The sequence below is a fragment of the Suncus etruscus genome, chromosome 15, assembly GCF_024139225.1.
Source record: "Suncus etruscus isolate mSunEtr1 chromosome 15, mSunEtr1.pri.cur, whole genome shotgun sequence".
Lineage (NCBI taxonomy): Eukaryota > Metazoa > Chordata > Mammalia > Eulipotyphla > Soricidae > Suncus > Suncus etruscus.
In genome coordinates, this window is record NC_064862.1 from 34,783,139 (window position 1) to 34,808,294 (window position 25,156).

General features: G+C 47.3%; 1 protein-coding gene and 1 non-coding gene across 2 annotated transcripts in view; one reads left to right on the forward strand and one right to left on the reverse strand.

The window, feature by feature from the left end:
* PISD (phosphatidylserine decarboxylase) overlaps positions 1-25,156 on the reverse strand; it is a 356,590-nt gene that overhangs the window by 89,172 nt on the left and 242,262 nt on the right. The window lies entirely within an intron of this gene.
* Positions 2,080-2,186, forward strand: LOC126031554 (U6 spliceosomal RNA). The gene has a single exon (XR_007503387.1). It is a non-coding gene; the product is annotated as a U6 spliceosomal RNA (small nuclear RNA).

Below are 25,156 nucleotides of genomic sequence, written 5' to 3' on the forward strand. Positions count from 1 at the left end.
TGGTGGCTGCGAGCGGCCAGGGGCGCGGGGGAGGAAGGCAAAGCCGGGGGGTGCAGGCCTAGGGGGCCCTCCCCAGCCCGAGCCTGCATTGCGCGCCCGGGAGTGGCGGGTGCGATGGTGAAGCTCCCTTGGATGCGAGCAGAAAGGACCCCCAAGTCGCCCCCTGGCCGCACCCCAAGTCCCAGCTGCAGACTGCAGCTCCCGGGGGTCCCCCCGGCCCTGCCTGCCTGCCTATCTGCCTGCCTGCTTGCTTGCTTGCTCGCTTGCTGCCGGGGGCTGGCCACCGTTACGCACCCCGGAGCGCTTTGTGCTTCCCCCCCAGGAGGGAGCGGGGGGCCCGGCGGCTCGGCTATAGATAAAGAACCTTGGGTGCGGGGTAGGATCGCGGGTCCCCCCGGAGCTTTCCCCGCGGCCCCCCGAGAGGCTGCGAGCATCCGCGGCGCCTGCAGCATGGTCGGGTCTCCGGACCGACGTCAGGGCCTGGACGCTTTGTCCCCGGCGGGCCGGGGATGCTGCCTGCCTAGCGAGCGGAGAGGAGAGGTTCGGCCGCCTGCCTGCGTCCCGGGCTGCGGGCACCGCGTGTGCGGGCGTGCGGGAGGGAAGTTCCCACAGTAGGAGAGAGAGGGAAAGGGAGGGAAGTCTTGCAAACTTTGCACGCGATTCCAAACTGATTCCAAGCTTCCACGGAGAGAAGCATGCGGGGTGTGAGCCTGCAAATGCTGCACCGACTCGGCTCCGCGCGTGGCAAGTTCGAGTTGCAGCAGCTCGCTCCCGGCCGCTGGCTCCTGGGCTTAGGAGTCGCCACGCCGGGGTCTGCAAGCACCTGTCCCACCCACCCACTCCCGGGGTGGAGGAGGATTCGAGGTGACCGTCCCACGCCATCTGATTCCGGCCTGGGTCTTTCTCTACGCACCTGGCGCGGAGTAGATGGCAAACCAGGTTGGGGACTACAAAAGAGAAGTCTCACCAGGCCTATGCCTGTTAAGCTCTCTTTGAGTTCAGGGGTTCTTGGATGGCTTCCGTTGTGTTCCAGAGCTTTCTGGGAAGAGCCACTAAGAGGGAAGGGGGCCTAAGTAGCCATCTGACTTGTATGTTAGCTGTGGAAGGAAAACCATCCTCTCCATTTCATGGTTGTTGAAGAAAGGAAGGAGAGAGGGAGGGTGAAGGCCACCAAAAGTAGTGGTTTGCCCCCAATTAACCCGAGCCTACCCCTTTTCAACAAGTGGCATCTGAAACCCCCAGGAAGTAGAAGTCAACCCTCTAAAGTATTTTTAAAACAAAACAGTGAGGGCTGGAGAGCTAGAATAGAGGTTAAGGCGCTTGCCTATCAGTTTGCCCAGATTCCATCACCCCGCACTGCCTGTGTTTCCCAGCACATCCAGGCATGATCCTTGAGCACAGAACTAGGAGTCAGCCCTGAACACCGCTGGATGTGAACCCCCCAAAAAAAAAAAATCGGGGCCGGAAAGATAGCATGGAGGTAAGGCGTTTGCCTTTCATGCAGGAGGTCATCGGTTCGAATCCCGGCGCCCCATATGGTCCCCCGTGCCTGCCAGGAGCAATTTCTGAGCCTGGAGCCAGGAATAACCCCTGAGCACTGCCGGGTGTGACCCAAAAACCACAAAAAAAAAAAAAAAATCATCAAAAGCACTAAAAGAGTGCTGGAGTAGGTGGGAGGTGAACCAGTTTTAGAAAGTGGAGCACACACCTAGCATGTGCTGCAAGGATGCAAGAACCTGTCTGATCCTTACCACCACACCCCACTGCATGTCACCTTGCCTGTGTATCCATTGACGGCATTTTGACTATTGTGGATAGTTTTGCTATGAGAATTCATGTGCAAGTATTTGAGTCCCTACTTTCTGTTCTCTACACTGGATATCTCAATAGAAATGCTGATTCTGGGGCCCAGGTGAAAGTACAGCGGGTAGAATGCTTGCCTTGTATGAACCGGCTGATCTAGGTTCAATCCCCATCACCCAGGTGGCCCCCAGGCCCACCAGGAGTGATCCTTGAGCAGAGCCAGAAGTAAGACTTGAGCAAAGTTGGGTGTAACCTCAAAACAAGAATAAAATACTGGTGCTTGCTTCGGCAGCACATATACTAAAATTGGAACGATACAGAGAAAATTAGCATGGCCCCTGCGCAAGGATGACACGCAAATTCGTGAAGCGTTCCATATTTTTAGAAAAAAAAAAAAAAAGAATAAAATACTGAATTGGGAGGGTCATGTGCTTGGGTTACTCCTGGCTCTGTGCTCAGAAATTACTCCTGGCAGGCGTTGGGGACCATATGGGATACCCGGGATAGAACCCGGGACAGGTGTGTGCAAGGCAAACATCCTACCCCACTGTGCTATCTCTCCAGCCCCCAAATTACTGAGTTTTTGTTTTTTTTTTTTTTTTTTTTGGTTTTTGGGCCACACCCAGTAACACTCAGGGGTTACTCCTGGCTATGTGCTCAGAAGTTGCTCCTGGCTCGGGGGACCATATGGGACACCGGGGGATCGAACCGCGGTCCATCCAAGGCTAGCGCAGGCAAGGCAGGCACCTTACCTTTAGCGCCACCGCCCGGCCCCAAATTACTGAGTTTTTTTTTTTGTTTTTTTTTGTTTTTTTTTTTTTTGGTTTTTGGGCCACACCCGGTAACGCGCAGGGGTTACTCCTGGCTATGCACTCAGAAGTCGCTCCTGGCTTGGGGGACCATATGGGACGCCGGGGGATCGAACCGCGGTCCGTCTCCTAGGCTAGCGCAGGTAAGGCAGGCACCTTACCTCCAGCGCCACCGCCCGGCCCCAAATTACTGAGTTTTATGATAAAATCTAACTTCTTCTGTTTCCCTTTGTCTTCACTATTGCCCCTGCCATAACAGATTGCACTGTGTGTGGGTTGCTCACTAAGTGGGTATTTGGACACCGTGTGTGTGTGTGTGTGTGTGTGTGTGTGTGTGTGTAAACAAACTGGTGCATGTGGGGGAAGCACTGAAGATCAAACTCAGTCTCATATGAGCCCCATTTAACCATTTGGAGGAATGTGGCTTGGACCACAACTCTGCTCAGGGTCACTCCTAGCAGTGCCCAGGGGACACCGAGTTGGGATTGAATCAAGGCCAACACACAACACAAGCACCTTACCCCCTGAACTATCTGGCCCCATTTAACATTTTTATTGCGAGGTGTTTGGGTCACATCTAGTGGTGCTCAGGAGCTACTCCCAACAGTAATCAAGGGGCCATATGGAGTCCTGGGTATTAAACTGGGGTGAGCCATTCACTTAAGGCTAGAGAAGTACCTTAAACCCCTACTTGTTTGTTTGGTTGGTTGGTTTTTGGGCCACACCCTGTGAAGCTCAGGGGTTGCACTCAGAAGATGCTCCTGGCTTGGGGGACCATATGGGACGCGGGGGGATCGAACCTCGGTCCATCCTAGGCTAGCACAGGCAAGTCAGGCACCTTACCGCTAGCGCCACCACGCAGGCCCCTTTTGTTTTTGTTTTTTAAGAACCATCAAACAGTTTTTTTTTTTGTTTTGTTTTTGTTTTGGTTTTTGGGCCACACCCGGCAGTGCTCAGGGGTTACTCCTGGCTGTCTGCTCAGAAATAGCTCCTGGCAGGCACGGGGGACCATATGGGACACCGGGATTTGAACCAACCACCTTAGGTCCTGGGTCGGCTGCTTGCGAGGCAAACGCCACTGTGCTATCTCTCCGGGCCCAATCAAACACTTTTTTACCACAAACACACCATCTTCAGTCATACCACATATATCATTTAATGTATAATTTTAGAGCTAGTCACAATTTTTTTTTTTTTTTGGAGGGACACCCTGTGACGTTCAGGGGTTACTCATGGCTCTATGCTCAGAAATAACTCCTGGATCATATGGGATGCTGGAGATTGAACCAAGGTAGGTCCTGGATCGGCCACATGCAAAGCAATTGCCCTACCACTGTGCTATTGCTCCAGCCCTTCAAGTCTTGTCTTATGGAGAAACATACTGAGGTTCAAAGAAGTTAAGAAACTTGTTCAAGGGCATTTGCCTTCTATGTGGCTGGCTGAAGTTTGATCCCTGGCATCCCCAAGCACCACCAGGAGTGATTCCTGAGTGCAGAGCCAGAGATAACCCTCTGAACACTGCTGGCTGTGCCTCCACTCAAAAATAAACAAACAGTCCAAGGCCACACACAGATTAGAACCCAACTTTTCTAGATCCTTTACATTCTCCTCAAAGACCTGAACTACCTGCTTGAGTTTTCATGGATTCATTTAGCAAAGCTGTCGTGTGAACGACCGACTTCACTATCCTTCCAAAGCTCTTTTTCCTTCTACAGTTCTTGAAAGGGCTGCCCCTTTCCCCATCTCCAGACCACACCTTGCAAAACTGCAGAGCTCACAATCTAGCATCTGCCTCCCGCTGCTGGCCTGGAGGGCCTCTCCTGTTGCCATAGTAACCATGCACCTCCATTTTGGCACAGCACCAGCTGGAGAACAAACTGAGAGCATCCTTGTCTGCCAGGCTAGGCAGAGTTGTCAAGCATTGTCACTTCATAGATGTGTATTTGTTGAATACCTACTAAGCACCAGGTTTAAGGGGGATTGCTTTGCTTTGCTTTGCTTTTCCATCCTTAGGAGATAGGAATGGACAAGTTAGAACAGAGATCCTGTGCTTGAGGATCCCAGAAACTTAGGAGAGATGAACAGTAGCCAAGAAGAGGAAAAATATCCCTGGCTTTCTTTACCCAGTTCTTTGTTTTGTTTTGCTTTTGTTTGTTTTTGGGCCACACCTGGTGGCTGTGCTTAGGGGTTACTCCTGGCTCTGCACTCAGAAATCGCTCCTGGCAGGCTCAGGGAAATTTGGAATTCCAGGGATCGAACCCAGGCCCATCCCAGGTCAGCAGTGTGCAAAGCAAATGCCCTACTGCAGTGCTATCACTTCAGACTCTTCCTTTACCCAATTCTTCAAATTCTTTCCAAGATTGCCCAGATTTTTTTTTTGGAGGGAGGGCACACCTGGTGATACTCAAAAGAGTTATTCCCGTATTTGCACTCAAGAATTACTTCTGTTAGTGCTATATACTGGGGATAGAACACAGGTTAGGAGATTCGAGAGATAGCATGGAGGTAAGGGCAGAAGGTCAATGGTTCGAATCCCAGCATCCCATATGGTTCCCTGAGCCTGCCAGGAGCGATTTCTGAGCATGGAGCCAGGAGGAACCCCTGAGCGCTGCTGGGTGTGACCCAAACCCCCCCCCCAAAAAAAAAACAGGTTAGCCACATGCAAAGCAAGTACCCACTCTTCTAGTGCTCTGGCCTCAGAATTGCTCAGATCTTATTTTCCCTTTGGTATCCTTTCCACAAGTGCAGATCTCTCTCAACTCTACTCTTTTCCTTCTGGTTGCAAAAAGAAAAAGAAATGTGTGTCCCCAAAAATCCATAAAAATACACATTAAGATTCCCTATAATTTCAACACAAAGTTAAACACAGCCAGCATTTATTTCCCTTCTGGTCTTTCTCAGTGTGTTTGTGTGTGTCTGTTTGGGAAGCCACAGTTATATCTTCACTTTGAATGTTCCCTCATGACCATGTATTTTCCCAGCACATTTCACAGTCCCCCAAGGGCTGGACCAGGCAGTGATCCTCGCAGCCAGCACTTGTGGCACACTCCCCATGGACGCATTCCTCGCATTGCTCTCTCTAATCCCCAGAACATCCCTAAGAGCAACCTACCCTAGTGCTTCTCATACTTTGGGGGTGGGGAGGATTGCTGCTGGCAGTCAAACCGGGGACCTCATCCAAGGGAAGTATGTGCTTTCGCTCTGAGTTCCCAGCCACGGAGTTCTCACTTTACAGTTGAAGAAACATTAACGGCCTGGTGAGAACAGGAACGGAGACCACGACATCCACTAGGGACAGGGAAACTGACTTCAGCCTGCTCCTGAGGCCTTTCCCACAAAGCCAGACTGCCAGGGTCTGTGTGTGACCATAGGGCACCAGCAGGAGGTGGTGTGGCATGTTCAAGGACAAACGTGCCCTGGTTTCTTCATGACTGGGTCACCCCACTCATCTGTGTGTGGCTTGCTTAGAAGGCACACGGTGCCAGGCAATCTTCTCTGTCCCCTCCTCAGTCATGGATGATGTTCATGCTGAGTGGCCATGTGGTGCCTGGGACTAAATCTGGACCAGGAATAAGCAAGACCTGTGCCCCACCTGTCTCCTCAGCTAGATTAGCCCCTTTTCATTTTGGTTCTTGGACTACACCCTGCTTAAGGACTACATCCAGTGCTGTGCTTAGAGGTTCATAAGGTGCAAGGCGTGACACCAGCCTTCTGCACATAAGCCTGTTCTCAGCCCATTGAGCTCTCTCTGGCTTGGGATCACGCTTCCCATAGATGAAGTGACATGGAAGTTGGGTTCATCCAGACTCGCATAGTGGAAGGGGGTTTCCAAAATGAGTGCAGGCAGACTACTGGCCCCTGGTCCTCTGTTCTGCCAAGGACACATGATGTCCTTTGTGACTAGGAATTTTGCCTGGTTCTCTGCCTGTTCTGGAGGCCTACCTCTTTGAGCATCATCAAGGATCAGGCAAGAGGACCAGAGAGACAGTTATAGGGGTTAGTTAAGGCATTTGCCTTGCACATGCAGTCTGGGATTCAATCTCTAGCATTATATCTGGTTCCCTAAAAGCTCCACACACACACACACCCCGTAGTCAAAAGTGACCCCTAAGCACAGAACCAGGAATTGGCCTTAAGTAACACCAGGTATGATTCAAACAAAACAAAAAGAGAATCCTGCAAGAGACATAGATTCCGGGGCTGGAGTGGTGGCACAGTCGGTAAGGCGTCTGCCTTGCCCATGCTAGCCTAGGACGGACAGCAGCTCGATCCCCCAGCATCCCATAGGGTCCTCCAAGCCAGGAGCAATTTCTGAGCTCATAGCCAGAAGTAACCCCTAAGCGTCACCAGGGTGGCCCAAAAACCAAAAAAAAAAAAAAAAAAAAGGACACACAAATTCCTGTGATCTGCACCTACCTGGTTATCTTGGCTTGGCCCCTCTGTGCTTCTGTGACCTTACAGAGGCCCCACGGGCCTTGGCTTAACAATGACCATTACCCCCATATTACCATCACCAGCAGCAGCTCGAGTCCCATAATTTCTCTCTTTCTCTCAATCAATCAATGAATCAATCAAGGAGGAGCAAGATGGAAAAAAATAATCTGTGACCAGGGAGATGGCTTGAAGAGCTAGTGTACTTGATTTGCATGTGGAGCTCAGCTTCAGTTCCCAGCACAGTGTGGTTCCCCTGTGGTTCCCCAAGCTTTGCTAAGAGAAGGCCCCCAAGCACTGCCTCATATGGTCCCAAAACAAAAATCCTCCTGGTCAATTGTTTGATACACATATTGGTTTTTGGGTCACACCTGGCGGCACTCGGGGTACTCCTGGTTCTGCGCTCAGAAATTATTTCTAGCTGGCATGGGGAACCATATGGGATGCCAGAATTTGAGCCATTATTCGTCCTGGATCGGCTACTTGCAAGGCAAATGCCCTACTGCTGTGCTATCTCTCCAGCCTTGATATGTTCTATACTCAAATCTGTGAGGATCTTTTACCATTTTTCTTAATTAAAAAGAAAAAAATTTGTTTTACTCAAGACACGGTTTGCAGTACTGTTAATGGTGGGGTTTCATACACAAAATTGCCACGGTTAAAATGGGACAGAACACGTGTGGTACCTACACATGTATGTACATGTGTAAACAAAGGAAAAAGACAAAAATCTAACTAAAGGGGCTAGGGTAATAGTTCAGCGGGTGCATTTGCCCTGCACCCTTGGCATCTCATCTGGTCCCCTCAGCCTGCCAGGAGTAATTTCTGAGCTCAAATTCAGGAATAACCCCTGAGTGTCACTGGGTTTGGCCCCAAACAAAACAAACAAACAAACAAAAAAAAAAAACCCACAATTTTACTGAAAAAATGGATAGAGAAAAGTCATTATCTAGTATGGAAAGAGTTCTGAAAGATAATGGAAAAATAAACACTTCAAAGTCTAGGATATATCCTAGAACAAGAATAATCAGTGCTGGTGGGGATGTGGGGAGAAAGGAACTCTCATTCACTGCTGGTGGGAATGTTGTCTAGCCAGCTTTTATAGAAAGCAATATGGAGATTCCTCACAAAACTGAACATTAGGCTGGTGGGATAGTGCAGTGGTAAGGCGTTTGCCTTGAACATGGCAGATCCAGGATGGACCTGGTTTGATCCCCAGTGTCCCATATGGTCCCCGGAGCCAGGAGCGATTTCTGAGCACATAGCCAGGAGTAACCCCTGAGCATCACTGGGTGTGGCCCAAAAACCAAAAACAAAAAGGGGGCCGGGCGGTGGCACTAGAGGTAAGGTGCCTGCCTTGCCTGCGCTAGCCTTGGACGAACTGTGGTTCCATCCCCTGGTGTCCCATATAGTCCCCCAAGCCAGGAGCAACTTCTGAGCACATAGCCAGGAGTAACCCCTGAGCGTTACCGGGTGTGGCCCAAACCAAAAAAAAAAATAAAAACAACCCTTGAACATTAGGGCCAGAGTGGTGGCGCAGGCGGTAGGTCATTTGCCTTGCCCACGCTAACCTAGGACGTTCTGCGGTTCCATCCCCCAGCAGCAATCCCCCACGTCCCATATGGTTCCCCAAGCCAGGAACAATTTCTGAGCACATAGCCAGGAGTAACCCCTGACTGTCACCGAAAAAACTAAAAAAAAATTTTCAAAAAAATAAAAACCCAAAAAGTTGAACATTGAGCTCCCATGTGATCCAACAATATCACTCCTAGGAATATACCCTAGGAACACAGAAACACAATACAAAAATATCCTCTGTACTTCTACGTTCATTGCAGCGCTATTTACAATAACCAGAATCTGGAAACAACCCAGATGCCCAACAACAGAGGAGTGGCTAAAGAAATTGTGGGATATATACACAGTGGAATACTATGCAGCTGTCAGAAGAGATCAGGTCATGAAATCTTCCTGTACATGGATGTATATGGAATCTATTATGCTGAGTGAAATAAGTTAGGAGAGAGATAGACACAGAATAGTCTCACTCATCTATAGGTTTTAAGAAAAATAAGGGGCCGGAGAGATAGCATGGAAGTAGTGTGTTTGCTTTGCATGCAGAAGGACGTTGGTTCAAATCCCAGCATCCCATATGGTCCCCTGAGCCTGCCAGGGGCAATTGAGCGTAGAGCCAACTCCTGAGCACTGCTGGGTGTGATCCAAAAGTAACCCCTGAGCACTGCCGGGTGTGATCCAGGTAGGAAGGAAGGAAGGAAGGAAGGAAGGAGGGATGGAAAGAAGGATGGAAGGGAGCGAGGGAGAGAGAAAGAAAGGAAGGAAGGTAGGAAGGAAGGAAGGAAGGAAGGAAGGAAGGAAGGAAGGAAGGAAGGAAGGAAGGAAGGAAGGAAGGAAGGAAGGAGAAAAATAAAATACCCAAAGACAATAGAGATGAAGAAAGGAAGGAAGGGAGGGAGGGAGGGAAGGGAGGAAGGAGGGAAGGAGAAAAATAAAATACCCAAAGACAATAGAAATGAAAGCTGGAAGGACTGGCCCACAATATGAAACTTACCACAAGGAGTGGTGAGTGCAGTTAGAGAAATAACTACACTAACAACTACCACGATAATGTTAATGAGAGAAGTAGAATGCCTGTCTTGAATACAAGCAGGGAATGGAGGAAGAGGGAAATGGTGGTGGGAATGTTACAATGGTGAAGGAGAGTGTTCTATATTCTTATAAAAAATGCAACTAGAAAAATAATAAAATAAAATAAATGCAACTACAAACATGTTTGTAATCATAATGCTTAAAGATATTAATTTTATAAAGTCTAGGGTATAGATATTTTAAGCATTTTGTGAATTAAAAATTGTCAAAATGTATAAAAAGTGGGAGGGACCTCACCTGGCTCTGTGTTCAGGGACCATGCTTGGCAGTGCTCAGAGGACCATGTGCATGCTCTGCTCCAGACCATTGTGACCACAACCACATTTGACGTGAGAGACCCCCCTTTTTTTTCTTTTTTTTTTTTTCTTTTTTGCTTTTTGGGCCACATCCTGTGATGCTCAGGCGTTACTCCTTGCTATGCAGTCAGAAATCGCTCCTGGCTCAGGGCACAATATGGGATGCCAGGGATCGAACCAAGGTCCATTCTGAATTGGCTATGTATAAGGCAAACGCCCTACCGCTATGCTATCGCTCTAGCCCCTGAGGTGAGGAGAACCTTAACCTCTGTCCTATCTCTCCAGCCCCAAGTAAATAAATTTTGTATGCTTGTTTTGAGCCACCCCAGTGGTACTCAGAGATTATTTCTGACTCTGCATTCATGAATCATTCCTGGAAGACTTGGGGGACCAACCATATGGGTTGCCCAGGATGGAACCTAGAATGGGCAGGTGCAAGGTTTTACTGTCACTCCATCTTCCATCCTTTCTATCTTGTCCCCTTGCAGCCTCTCCTTTGCCAAACAGAAATATTTATGGGATGAATATATGAAAAAAGTCATTTCTGGCTGTTAAATTGTCAGATATTTTGCCAATAGACATTATGATTGACAGGGCCCCAGATAAAACCCATGTTCTCATCCCCAATTGCTGGGAGGTAAATTGAGGCAACTTTGTGAAATGGCTAGGGTAATGTGTTTTAAAAACTGAACAAATGTACTAGGGAAACACTGACCCAGAAGTTCTATTTGTAGAATTCCGATGGATGAAAAAAGCACAGCTCTTCTCCAAGCTATGGGTTCTAGAACATTTGCTAGGACACTGTTTCTGGAAAATGAAGCCAGTGAAACATCCAATTGAGGAAGTTGCTCCTTGGCTGACAAAGGTTACGGTGTTTGAGTTAAGTTTTTAGCTAATGGGGCCAGTGAGATATTATAGTGAGTTAGACACTTGCCTTGTACATGGCTAATCCCGATTTGACCCCTGGCACCACATATGGTCCCCTGCACTACTGGCTGTAGCCAAAACCACAGTCTTGCTCCTTTCCCACTAGTGTCAAGTTCTGTGCAGTGGCCAGCTTTGATGCAGCCAGTTATCAGACAATTGGTTCTTGAACTAGTATTTTTATTTTATTTATTTATTTGTTTGTTTTGTGTTTGTTTATTTATTTTTGGGTTTTGGGACACACCTGGCAGTGCTCAGGGGTTACTCCTGGCCATATGCTCAGAAATCGCTCCTGGCAGGCTCGGGGGACCATACGGGATGCCAGGATTCAAATCACCGTCCTTCTGCATGCAAGGCAAATGCCTTACCTCCATGCTATCTCTGCAGCCCCAAATCTTGAACTAGTATAGAGTACAATAATACAGAGAAAGACTCTGTATTCCCTTGAGTTCTGTGCACCAGGCTTTATGGAGATTGGCCCAGGCCAATGTAGACACTCCAACCTTTGAGCTCCTGATTTGATTTCATTGGATGTTTCAGAGGGGCAGCAATTCTCAGTCAACATGCCAGCAGTTTAGGTATTTCTCAGACCCTGAGGTACTGGCAGTTACACAGGACAATCCTGCCTTTGTTTGGAGACTCCAGGACTCCAACTACTTCCAAGATACTCTAGGACTGTTCCAGCTGTGCTCTGGAGATAATGTGATGCTAGGGATAGGGATTATCCAACTGGATCAGCACATGCAAAGCATGAACCTCAACCCTTTGGTCCCCTAATTTTATTTATTTTAGTCTTTAAAAACAGGCTGAGTGATAGCACAGTGGTAGTGTGTTTGCTTTGCATGTGGCCAATCGTGGGTAGACCCCAGTTTGATTCCCAGCATCCCATATGTTCCCCCGAGCTTGCCAGGAGCAATTTCTGAGAGCAGAGCCAGGAGTAGCCCCTGAGCACTGCCGAGTGTGGCCCAAAGAGCAAAAAATTTTTGTTTTATTTTTAATTTAATTGGGGGGGCATATGCATATGCATTGCCCTGGCCCATGTTTTCTATTTTTTGGGGGTGGGGGTTTGGGTCACACCCAGTAGTCCTCAGAGATTATTCCTGGCTCTGCGCTCAGAAATTACTCCTGGCAAGCTTGAGGGACCATATGGGATTCTGGGATTCAAATCACCATCTGTCCTGGATTGGCTACGTGCAAGGCAAATGCTCTACTTGTGCTATCTCTCCAGCCCCTGGCCCATGTTTTCTATTGTTAAGTATCAAACATATGAAAACTGTGTGTTCAGGCAGGTGTAATAGCATAGTGGGTAGGGGCTTTGCCTTGGATACGGCTGACTGGGTTGCAAGGCAAATGCTCTATCTGCTGTGCTATCACTTTGGACCTGAAAACTTATTTAAAAGTAAAAAAAAAAATATTTTTGATTCTGAGCCACACCTGGTAGTGCTCAGGGCTTACATCTGTCTGTGCTCAAAGATCAAACCTAGTAGGTCTCAGGTGACTTCTGGGGAGCAAACCTGATTAACTGTGTTTAAAGCAAACACTCTACCTGCTGTACTCTGTCTGGTCCCAAAGACTCTCTGCCCCAAAGTAAAAATTTAATTTATTTTTTTTTTACTTATACACTGAATGTAACCTTGAGCCCCATATAAGTTGAAGCCATGTCACTGAGCTAGATTTCCAACTCCTGAATGAAGCTTAGCGTTCATTTAATTAATTAATTAATTTGTTTATTATTTTTGGCCATACCAGCAATGCTCAGGGGTTACTCCTTGGCTCTGCACTCATGAATTACTCAATTACAATAACCAATAAATAAATAAATAGCGTTTAAAAAATGTTATGAACAGAAGGCACATGTCCCACCCACCCCAGAGGAGCTATAGATGGGACCTGATCTTTGGCACAAGTCTTTGGTAACCTTCCAGAAACCCAGGGGAATGTCTTAGAAATTCTTAGAAGCTTCTGCACAGTCATCCACTCTGGACAGTCTTATCAGATCCACTAGGCTTAGAGGCAATGGAAGGCGATTTGCTGGAATTTGATTCCTAGAAAGTAAATCTGGGCCATGTCTTGGGCATCATCTAGTTCAGTACACCCATTTCATTGACACAGTTTGTGCCAAATCCAGGAGAACGCAGGTGCTGACCAAAGGTGCACTGGGTATTTGGGGGCACGTGGGAGCCAGGCAGGCCTGGTTTCAAATGCTGAGTTGGTCATGTGACAACATCGAAGTTAGTCTTTTCCTAGGTAAGATCTGTTCTATCCCTCTTCTGCTTTGAGCCTGGAGACTCCACCCTTACTTCACTGTCCTCAGGAATTCTACAATTCTACTTCCCCGAAGTTTTCTCTTTCAAGAAAGGAATCCTGCTTGTTTTTCAGTAGCTCAGATTTCAACTCTTTACTGAAGACTTGCATTCATCTCCTTTTTTTTGTTTTTTTGGTTTTTTTTTTTTTTTGTTTTAGCATACTCCTGGCTATGCGCTCAGAAATTGCTCCTGACTTGGGGAACCATATGGGATGCCAGGCATTGAACCAAGGTCCATCCTACGCACCACCACTCCAGCCCCTCATTTCCTCCTTTCAATAAGCTCTACATTCACCAACACATTTAAAACTCAAACGGAATATGACCTCCAACCTTTATGTCCGTATCTGCGACCTCTCCCACATAAGTGACCATCATGTCCAGTGTGAGGTCTTGCAATGAAGGGGAAATGGAGTTGGAAATTCAGCTTTATCTCTGGGATGAAATACTCTTCAGCCATTACAAATAAAAAGGAAGGTTTATGGGAGAGATAGTACAGGGATTAAGGCTTGCTTAGACTCACCCTAGTTTGATCCCCAGTATCAAATGCCCCCCCATCATTGCCAGAAATGATCCTTGTGCACAAATCCAGGAGAGCCCCAGAACATCACCGAGTGTGGTCACCACCCCTCGAATAAATAAAATTAAAATGAACAGGAAGAGGGACTAGAGAGATAGGGTAGGAGTTAAAGCACTTGCTTTGCATGCAACTGACTCCGGTTTTTTTATTTGGTTTGGTTTGTTTTTTGGCCACACCCAGTGATGCTTAGAGGTCACTGGTACTTCTGTCTCCTTGCTCAGAAATCGCTCCTGGCAGGCTCTGGAGACCATATGGGATGCTGAGGATTGAACTCGTGTTGGCCATGTGCAAGGCAAATGTCCTACCCACTGTGCTATCACTCCAGTCTCCTGACTAGTTTGATTCCTAGAAGCACATTTGGATCCCTGAACACTGTCAGGTATCGTCACTCCTGTGTACACAGGTAGGAGTAAGCTCTGAGGGGCTGAAAATCTAGTACAGGAATCAAGTTGCTTGTCTTGCATCCTGACAACCCCATCACATGGTTCCCCAACCCCACCAACAGTGCCACGAGTAATCCTCAAGCAAAGAGCCAGAGTAGCTCTTGAGCACCACTTGATATGGCCCAAACAATCCCTCTCTGAACTACCCTCAATAGAAAGAACTTTGGAAGATAATCACCAACTGTTGGGTTAAAAAAAATAGAAATCCAGGGCCCGGAGAGATAGCACAGTGGTGTTTGCCTTGCAAGCAGCTGATCCAGGACCAAAGGTGGTTGGTTCAAATCCCGGTGTCCCATATGGTCCCCCGTGCCTGCCAGGAGCTATTTCTGAGCAGACAGCCAGGAGTAACCCCTGAGCAACGCCAGGTGTGGCCCAAAAACCAAAAAAAAAAAAAAAAAAAAAAAAAGAAATCCGGGGTTGGAGAGATAGCATGGAGGTAAGGCGTTTACTTTGCATGCAGAAGGATGGTGGTTCGATTCCAGGCATCCCCTATAGTCCCCCGAGCCCGCCAGGAGTGATTTCTGAGCATAGAGTCAGGAGTAACCCCTGAGCGATGCTGGGTGTGACCCAAAAACCAAAAAAAGAAAGAAAGAAAGAAAGAAAAGAAAGAAAGAAAGAAAGAAAGAAAGAAAGAAAGAAAGAAAGAAAGAAAGAAAGAAAGAAAGAAAGAAAGAAAGAAAGAAAGAAAGAAAGAAAGAAAGAAAGAAAGAAAGAAAGAAAGAAAGAAATTCTGGGGCTGGAGCAATAGCACAGCAGTAGGGCATTTGCCTTGCACACAGCCAACCCTTGTGGACCCCAGTTCAATCCCAGCATCTTGTATGGTCCCTGAGCCTCTCAGGAGTGGTTTCTGAGCACAGAGCCAGAAGTAAATCCTGAGCGCTTCAGGTGTGGCCCAGAAACAAAAAAGAAGGAAAAAAGAAAAGAAATCCTGGCAGGGATGTAACTCAACTCAGGGATTAAACTCTTGCCTTGCATCTTGCATGTTTATTCCCTGGCAACACACACACACACACACACACACACACACACACATTTATTGCATACAAAATAGTTCTTTGTAGTCATTATAGAATAATACTTTAGGGGTCTGGAGTGATAGCACAGCAGGTAGGGCATTTTCTTTGCATGAAACTGACCCAATTCAATTCCTGATATCCCATATGGTTCCCCAAGCCTGCCAGGATTTATTTATTATTTATTTATTTATTTATTTATTTCTCTCTCTCCTTCCTTCCTTCCTTCCTTCCTTCCTTCCTTCCTTCCTTCCTTCCTTCCTTCCTTCCTTCCTTCCTTCCTTCCTTCCTTCCTTCCTTCCTTCTTTCTTTCTTTCTTTCTTTCTTTCTTTCTTTCTTTCTTTCTTTCTTTCTTTCTTTCTTTCTTTCTTTCTTTCTTTCTTTCTTTCTTTCTTTCTTGCCAGGAGTAATTTCTGAGCACAGAACCAGGAGTACCCCTGAGCTATGCTGAGTGTGGGCCCAACCCTCCCCCCAAATAGGTTAGACCAGAGAGAGTACAGTTGTTGAGATACATGTTTGCATGTGGCCATTCTAGTTCGATCCCTGGCACCACCCACCACTAGCACTGCTGAGCATATCACTGGAGGCCCCTGAGAGCTGCAGGGGTGGCCTGAGTGGTCTTTGGTACCTCAGGGCCCAAACACCACTGCACCCTTGTACTGAACTACCAACTCAATTGTTCAAGAATTATTATGGAATGGCCCTAGATCTCCTGAGTACTACTAGAGAGGGTCCCCTACCCAAACCAAGCAAGATCTTTTCCTTTTTTTTTTTTTATTTTTGTCACTGATTTACAATTGGTTAATGATAGGGTTGTAATGATAGAACATTCTAGTAATTACACTCTACCAGAGCAATGTGACAGCACCATCATCTCAGGGGCCCCCTCTAAAGGACTCCTTCCTCATCTCACTGCCAGTTTCTTCTTTTTCTTTTTTTTCTTTTTTTTTTTTTTGGTTTTTGGGCCACACCCGGCCGATGCTCAGGAGTTAATCCTGGCTGTCTGCTCAGAAATAGCTTCTGGCAGGCACAGGGGACCATATGGGACACCGGGATTCGAACCAACCACCTTTGGTCCTGGATCGGCTGCTTGCAAGGCAAACGCCACTGTGCTATATCTCCGGGCCCCTTCTTTTTTCTTGTTGCTATTGTTGTTGTTGTTCTTCTTCTTCCTCCTCCTCTTCCTCCTTGAGGAGGAACATATGAAATGCCATGGATTTTTTGTTTGTTTGTTTGTTTTTGGGTCATACCCGACAATGCACTGGGGTTACTCCTGGCTCTATGCTCAGAAATCACCCCTGGCAGGCTCAGGGGACCATATGGGATGCCAGGATTCAAACCACCATTAGTCCTGGGTTGTCCATTTGCAAGGCAAATGCCCTACCGCTGTGCTCTCAGGCCCCATGGAATGCCATGGATCTAATCCAATTCTTCTGCATGCAAGGCAAACACCCTACCTACTTTTCCCTCCCTCCCTCCCTCCTTCCTTCCCTCCCTCCCTCCCTCCCTCCCTCCCTCCCTCCTTCCTTCCTTCCTTCCTTCCTTCCTTCCTTCCTTCCTTCCTTCCTTCCTTCCTTCCTTCTTTCCTTCCTTCCTTTTTTCTTTTGCCACACCTCACTGTGCTCAGTGATCACTCGTAGTGGTGCTCAGAGGACCAAATGTGGTGCCAGGCTGTGCACAAAGCAAGCACCTCACCTGCTGTACTAGCTCTAATTTTCTCACTTTAGCACAGACTGAGGTCAGAGGAGGGTCTAGGTGGATTTGCCCAAAGTCTGAAGCCAAATTGCAGGGCCAAGACACTGTGAGCTCCTCCCACATTCTGTTCTTTGCTTCTTTGGGGGAAGTCACTTCCTGCCTTCTCCTACCCCTGCACATGTGGCATTTGAAGATTGTGCAAGAGTACAGAGACCAGTGGGGTGGGGGGGGTGGGGGTGGGGGGAGACGTGAAGCCACATATCCCCTTGGGCTAGGGAAGCTTTGGCAATATGAACTCCCTGGACACCCAGGCCTCTGACTGCCTATGACCCGTGCAGGTCTTGTTTCCATAAGAGCCTACTTGCAAACAGCAGCAAGACCTAGTCCAACTTTCAGATGAACAGAACATGAATTCACTGTCACTTTTCACTGGAACCCAAAGGAAGAGGGCCTAAATGTCCCTGAATGAGGCATGCAAAGGAGTCAGGAAACTTGGGAATAAGAGAGCTTCTGGTTGTAGGGAGCAAAGTCTTTCTAAGATCTGTAAATCAAAGAGGGCTTGAGGGGCTGGAGTGATAGCATAGCAGTAAGGCGTTTGCCTTGCACACGGCCAACACAGGACTGACGGTGGTTCGAATCGAGGCATCCCATATGTTCCCCGAGCCTGCCAGGAGTGACTTCTTTTTCTTCTTTTTTTTTTTTTTTTTTTTTTTTTTTGGTTTTTGGGCCACACCCAGCGGTGCTCAGGGGTTACTCCTGGCTGTCTGCTCAGAAATAGCTCCTGGCAGGCACGGGGGACCATATGGGACACCGGGATTCGAACCAACCACCGTAGGTCCTGGATCGGCTGCTTGCAAGGCAAACGCCTCTGTGCTAACTCTCCGGGCCAGGAGTGACTTCTGAGTGCAGAGCCAGGAGTAACTCCTGATCACAGCCGGGTGTGACCAAAAACAAAAACAAAAACAAAGCAAAGAGGACTTGAGGAGGTAACTCCAGCTCCCAATGGGCTGGAGCACAGGCTTTGCATGCAAGACACCTGAGTTCAATCCCTGTCATCACTGGTCCCTTGAGAACCACTGGGCTTGACCCCAATTCATTGAGCCACAAGAAACCTTTGCAGGATCGGGGGACTTTATGGGATGCTGGGGATCAAACCCTGGTCTGTCCCAGTTCTGCTGCATGCAAGGTAAACGCCCTGCCACTGTGCTATTGTTCCGGCCCCCAGAAGTGATTTCTGAACACAGAGCCAGGAGTAAACCCTGAGCACTGCCAGGTGTGGCCCAAGAACAAACCAAAAAAGGGAGTTGAACCAGAGTGTGCAGAGTGCAAGGCAATCTCCTTAAACCACCTGATACCAGAAGGACAGCAGCACTTTGGGGGACAGGCACTTCCTTTTTCTTCATCCATAGTTGCTGACTTGTTCTTCTTAGGCTACAGACAAGCTTCTCTACTTCTTTGGTCTAGGCAGGCAGCAGAACAGGTCTAATGCCAGCTCCCCTGTGTCCCATGCATGGGTGCAGCCACACAGAAAGACTGATCCTCTCTCTCACCAAATTCCGGTGGTGGTGCAGGGGAGGTCTCACTGCACAGAATGGGATCCACTACTGGGCTGGACTACTGTGGTCAAAGACAGGCTCACATGGTCAGAACTGCTGCAGAAACTGGCTCACATTTCTTTTTCCCCTGAGCATCCTCCAGCTCTACAGATAGACTAGCTATCTGGCACATTGCAAAAAAGGACTGCATCGTGGTTTGGGTTTTTGTTTGTTTGTTTGTTTTATTTTTCATGTTAGTGGTGGTGGAAGAATTGGGTCACACCCAGTGGTGCCCAGGGCTTTTTCCTGACTCTGTGCTCAGGAGTGATCACTGGCCCAGAGGATCTTATGTGATGCCAGAGATTTGAATTAGGTTTGCAGTTGCTGCAGACACATGCAAATGCCTCACCTCCTGTACTATCTGTGTGTGTGTGTGTGTGTGTGTTTTAGGCCACACCCGGCGTTGCTCAGGGGTTACTCCTGGCTATCTGCTCAGAAATAGCTCCTGGCAGGCAGAGGGGACCATATGGGACACCGGGATTTGAACCAACCACTTTTGGTCCTGGATCGGCTGCTTGCAAGTCAAACGCCGATATGCTATCTCTCCGGGCCCTATCTCTGTGTTTTTTGTTTGTTCGTTTGTTTGGTTGCTTTTGGTTTCATTATTAGGGTTATGGATTAGGGTCACTCCTAGAGGTGCTTGGGGGTTGCTCCTGGTGGGGCTTGAGAAACTGTGAGGTGTGGGGATGTAATAGGATTGACCACAGCAAATCAAGCACCTTTAATCCTGTACTATCTCTCTGGCCCCAGATGACTACACTATGGATTCCAATTTCGGTCATGTTCTCTTCCTAGCCAACCTGAACTACTGGACCCCAGTGCTGATCCCTTAAAGAAATAATTGGGTGAGCACAGCCCAGGTTCCTTCTCCATCCTGTGACCCATGTGGCCAGGGGATTGAACTGGTTCCTGTCCTAGGAAAGACCCCTGTGCCTCTCTAGTGAGCAGCTCTTAGGAAACATGGATTGTTAGGAACTGGGCAGATTGCTCACCAGGTGAGGACTCTTCCTAACATTTCAAAACGACATGGGGTCTACTTTAGGGGTGCTGAATTTGAAGCACCTTCATAAATGAGGAACTAGCTTCCCTGTTTTTCCATTTAAGCCTCACACACCTGGGGCCTCCTCACTTTTGTAAGGACGTCAGGATTAGACACCTTTGTGTACACTAATTCAGTTTGGCTAGTCTGTTGACTTAAACCCTAGGCCAGGTTTTGACCAGCCTAAGAGGATCCGATAACATCTTTGTTTCACGAATCACTTCCCCACTTTTCCCTTCCCCAATATCATGTTTATACCGTTCAGGCTCAAGAAATTTGTTGGTTTTTTTTTTCCTCCACAGCCTGCTTTGGAACTTCCAGCTGACTGCATAGGAAGCACTAAATTACATGAATTCATCTGAGAGCTGAGATCACAGGAATTAATAGTGGACTTGATCTCCATACATCATATCATCATTTTTTCCCCTAAAATGAAAAACAAAAAGTATTGTGAAGGCCATTGACAGTGGGGAAATTAATATCCAGTTGGGATTTCCAAGCAGCTGAAGTGGCCTGGCATTACTGAGTTGAATCTGGCCGGCGACCTAGGTCAGGTTTTCAGTATTTGTAGTGGTGAGTCTTGTTAGTAAGGTTTTGCTCAAAACAGGCTGGAACCAGGTTGTGCTGGATACAGACCTATAAACTCAAGTTCCATCTTTGCTACTGACTGGCACACTGGAGGTGGATCATCTTCTCTGAACTTCTGTTTTTATCTCTAGGAAACACAGAGTTACAGATTAGCATTACTTCTGGGAGATTCTGTGGGATTTCACCAAGTGGCAGCGGGATATTTTCACACATAAAATGTTTAAATCAACTGCAAGAGCCAGACAGATAGTACAGTATGACAAGTGCTTGTCTTGATGTAGCGGACCTGGGTTTGACATGTCACTTTCTCTAGGAGATTGGTTAAGGTTTGATTCCCACCGAGCTCCCAGACAGGAAAGGCAGTTCCCTGTCCCCTGTCTGATTAGGTCAGGGGAACAGTTTCAGTTGTAGAGATCCGCAGGAAATAATTCACACAGTGAAGAGGTACAAGAATGGGTTCAGGAAATCCAGTGCTCAAGCAAGAAATTCAAACCACAAAAGCGTTCTGATCCTAAGATGGAGTGCAGCTCAGTGGAAGAAGACAGAAGAATGAGCCCCAGCCTTCCTCAGACCCTTGCTTCTATTGACAAGAATCAGGTACCACCCTAGGGTGGGAGCAGAATACTGAGTAAGGAATAATCCAATATACTATCACCAGGTCACATCCTAGGGTAGGGTACAATTATTGATTAGGGTAGGATCAGTAACCCAACAGGTTTGATGCCCAAAATCCTATATGGTCCTCTAATGCCCTTCAAAAATTACTTCAAAGAATCAGGTATAAGCCTTGAGCACCACCAGCTGTAGCCCCCAAACCAAAAAAAAAAATCAACTTAAGGGGTCGGAGAGATAGAACAGTGGTAGGGATTTGCCTTGCATACAGCCGATCCAGGGTGGATGGTGGTTTGAATCCTGGCATCCCATATGGTCCCCCAAGCCTGCCAGGAGCGATTTCTGAGCATAGAGCCAGAAGTAACCCCTGAGCGCTGCCAAGTGTGACCCAAGGGTCAAAAAAAAAAATCCAACTTTGGAACCGGAGAGATAGCCTGGAGATAAGGCATTTGTCTTTCATGCAGAAGGGCATTGGTTCAAATCCCAGCATCCCATATGGTCCCCTGTGCCTGCCAGGAGCGATTTCTGAGCATGGAGCCAGGAGGAACCCCTGAGCACTGCCGGGTGTGACCCTCCCCCCAAAAAAAATCAACTTCAGGGGTCGAAGAGATAGCGTGGATGTAGGGCATTTGCCTTGCATGCCGAGGGACGATGGTTTGAATCCCGGCATCCCATATGTTCCCCCGTGCCTGCCAGGAGCGATTTCTGAGCATAGAGACAGGAGTAACTCCTGAGTGCAGCCGGGTGTGACCCAAAAACCAAAAACCAAAAAAAAAAAAAAAAAAAAGATTGTACAGTGGGTAACATGCTTACCTTGCATGTGCTGACCCGGATTTGATTTTTGATTTTATGTGCTGTCACTGGGTGTGGCCCAATCCCCCAAATTAAAACACTCAACCCCCAAACAACGGAAATATATGAATAAAAAGCCTCACAAGGGGGACTGGAGTGATAGCACAGCAGTAGGGTATTTGCCTTACATGCTGTCAATCAGTTTGATCACCTGCATCCCATATGGTCCCTTGAGTCTGCCAGCAGTGACTTCTGAGCACAGAGCCAGAAGTAACCTCTGAGTACCACCAGGTGTGGCCCCAAAACCAAAAAAAAAAAAAAAAAAGAAAGAAAAAAAAAGCCTGACAAGGTTCCTTGGTCATTCATGTTTTGTAGAACACTATAGTGAAAGATTATATCATGTTGACAATATGTAAGGTAATCACTTATCTGCTGTTTTATCTTTCTGGCCCCTATTTTCTTCTCTTTACTCTTGGGGTGGGGTACAGTTGTTGAAGGACACACTTGGCAAAACTCAAAAGCTGTTCCTGGCGTTTGGAGTGGGTAACACAGTGGGTAGGTTGTTTATCTTGCATGCGACCAACCAGGGTTCGATCCCCAACATCCCATACGGCCCCCGAGCCTGTCCGGAGTGATTTCTGAGTGCAGAGCCTCTGAGTGTGGTCCAGAAACCAAAATAATAAAAGAGCTTTGCTGGTGAGGTGGCGCTAGAGGTAAGCTGGTGAGGTGGTGCTAGAGGTAAGGTGTCTCCCTCGCAAGCACTAGCCAAGGAAGGACCACGGTTCGATCGCCTGGGTCCCATATGGTCCCCCCAAGCCAGGGGCAATTTCTGAGTGCTTAGCCAGGAGTAACCTCTGAGCATCAAACGGGTGTGCCCCCAAAACAAACAAACAAACAAACAAACAAAGAAGCTTTTCCTGATCTTGTGCTCTGAAGTGACTCCTGATGGTACTCAAGGGACCATATGTGGTGCCAGGGATTGAAGCAAGGTTAGGGGAATGCAAAGTGAGGGTCTTACCTCCTATACTACTACTTCAGCACCTCCACACTCCACCTTCTCTTCCTCTATCTTCCACATTCCTTTCTGATAACTGTAGTTATACTCCCAATGGCCACTAGTTTATTTTGTTTTGTCTGTTTATCAGTTTATCCTTATGTTGCATACATGGGTGAAATCATTCAACACTTGACTTTTTTTTCCTGACACTTCTCTTCACCTCATCTTTGAGTTTCTTTTATTTTGTTGTGTATCACAAGATTTCTTTTCTGTTTTTAATTAGATGAAAAGTGTTCAATTGTATAATTATACTAGATTATTATCCAGCTGTCTACTGATGAGCACTTAAGTTGTTTTCAGGAACTGGAGAGATAGCATGGAGGTAAGGTGTTTGCCTTGAATGCAGAAGAATGGAGGTTCGAATGGAGGTTCGAATCCCGGTCCCCTGAGCCTGCCAGGAGCGATTTCTGAGCATAGAGCCAGGAGTAATCCCTGAACACTGCCAGGTGTGACCCCCCAAAAAAAGTTGTTTTCATATTTTAGTTGATAATTTTTTTGTTTGTTTTTGGGCCACACCTGGTGATGCTCAGGGGTTACTCCTGGCTATGCGCTCAGAAATTGCTCCTGGCTTAGGGGACCATATGGGATACCAGGGGATCAAACCGTGGTCTGTCCTAGGTCAGCAGTGTGCAAGACAAATACCCTACTGCTGCGCCACTATTCCGGCCCCAAATTTACAGAATATTTTTTTTTTTTTTTTTTTTGGTTTTTGGGCCACACCCGTTTGACGCTCAGGGGTTACTCCTGGCTATGTGCTCAGAAATCGCCCCTGGCTTGGGGGGACCATATGGGACGCCGGGGATCGAACCGCGGTCCTTCCTTGGCTAGCGCTTGCAAGGCAGACACCTTACCTCCAGCGCCACCTACCCGGCCCCTAATTTACAGAATATTTAAGGCAATAATTAGTATACATATTTTTACACACCCTATACCATTTCCTCTAATATTAATAAGTTATAATAGTATAAATAGTATATTTGCTACAATTAATGAACAACATTGCTACATTATTCTTTTTCTTTTTTTTTTTTTTTTTTTTGGGTCACATCTGGCATTGCTCGGGAGTTACTCCTGGCTCTATACTCAGAAATCACTCCTGGTAGGCTCAGAGGACCATATGGGATGCCAGGATTCGAACCTCTATCCTTCTGCATTCAAGGCAAACGCCTTACCTCCATGTTATCTCTCCAATCCTGCTACATTATTCTTAACTAACATCCACATTTTATTGAATAAATCCATAGTTTTTTTTGTTTGTTTGTTTTTGTTTTTCAGCCACACCCAGTGACAGTCAGGGGTTACTCCTGGCTATGCACTCAGAAATCGCTCTTGGATTGGGGAACCATATGGGACACCAGGGGATTGAACCGGGGTCCATCCTAGGCTAGTGCGCACAAAGCAGATGCCTTATGCCCTGTGCCACTGCTCCGGTCCCAGAATAAATTCATAGTTTTTATCAAAGCCCTGGATTCCACAGGATACCACATTACATCCAAATGTCATTTCTAGGGCCAAAATAATAGTACAGTGGAGCGGCAAGTCATTTGTTTGCCTGGCAAATCCACTTGCCTGGCAAGTGGATGACCCAGTTGTGATACTTGGCACTCCATTTGATCCCCTGAGCTAGCCAGGAGCAATTATGTGGAACGCAGAGCCAGAAGTAACCCAAGCACCCAGTTGGTGTGGCAAAAAAAAAGAAAAAAAGGCCAAATGTCATTTCTTTTTGGGTTCCTTTAGGGTTTAACAGGCTCTTGCATCAAGAAAAGACATACAGGGGCCAAAGCAATAGCACAGTGGTAGGGTGTTTGCCTTGCACGCAGCAGATCAAGACGAATGGTGGTTCGAATCCCAGCATCCCATATGGTCCCTCATGCCTGTCAGGAGCAAATTCTGAGCGCAGACCCAGGAGTAACCGAACAACTCAGGATGTGGTTTTCCTCTTCCCCTCCAAAAAAATTACTCCTGGCAGGCTCAGGAAACCATATGGAATGCCAGGGATTGAACCCAGGTCGGCTGGGTGCAAGGTAAACACCCTACGAACTGTGTTATTACTCAGGCTCTAATTATGGTCTCTTTTTTTAGTATTTTCTTTTTTTTTGGGGGGGGGCACTTCTGATGATGTCTAGGGTTTACTCCTGGCTCTGTGCTCAGGATCAGTCCTGGTGGGCTAAAGGGACCATATGGGATGCTAAGGATCAAACCCAGGTGAGCCACATGTAAGCAAGTACCCTACCCACTATTATATCACTCCAGTCTTTTCTATATTTTCTTATTTTCTTTTTTTTTGTTTGTTTTGTTTTGTTTTGTTTTTGGGCCACACCCGGCGGTGCTCAGGGGTTATTCCTGGCTGTCTGCTCAGAAATAGCTCCTGGCAGGCACGGGGGGACCATATGGGACACCGGGATTCGAACCAACCACCTTTGGTCCTGGATCGGCTGCTTGCAAGGCAAACGCCACTGTGCTATCTCTCTGGGCCCTATATTTTCTTATTTTTTTTACCTTTGCTA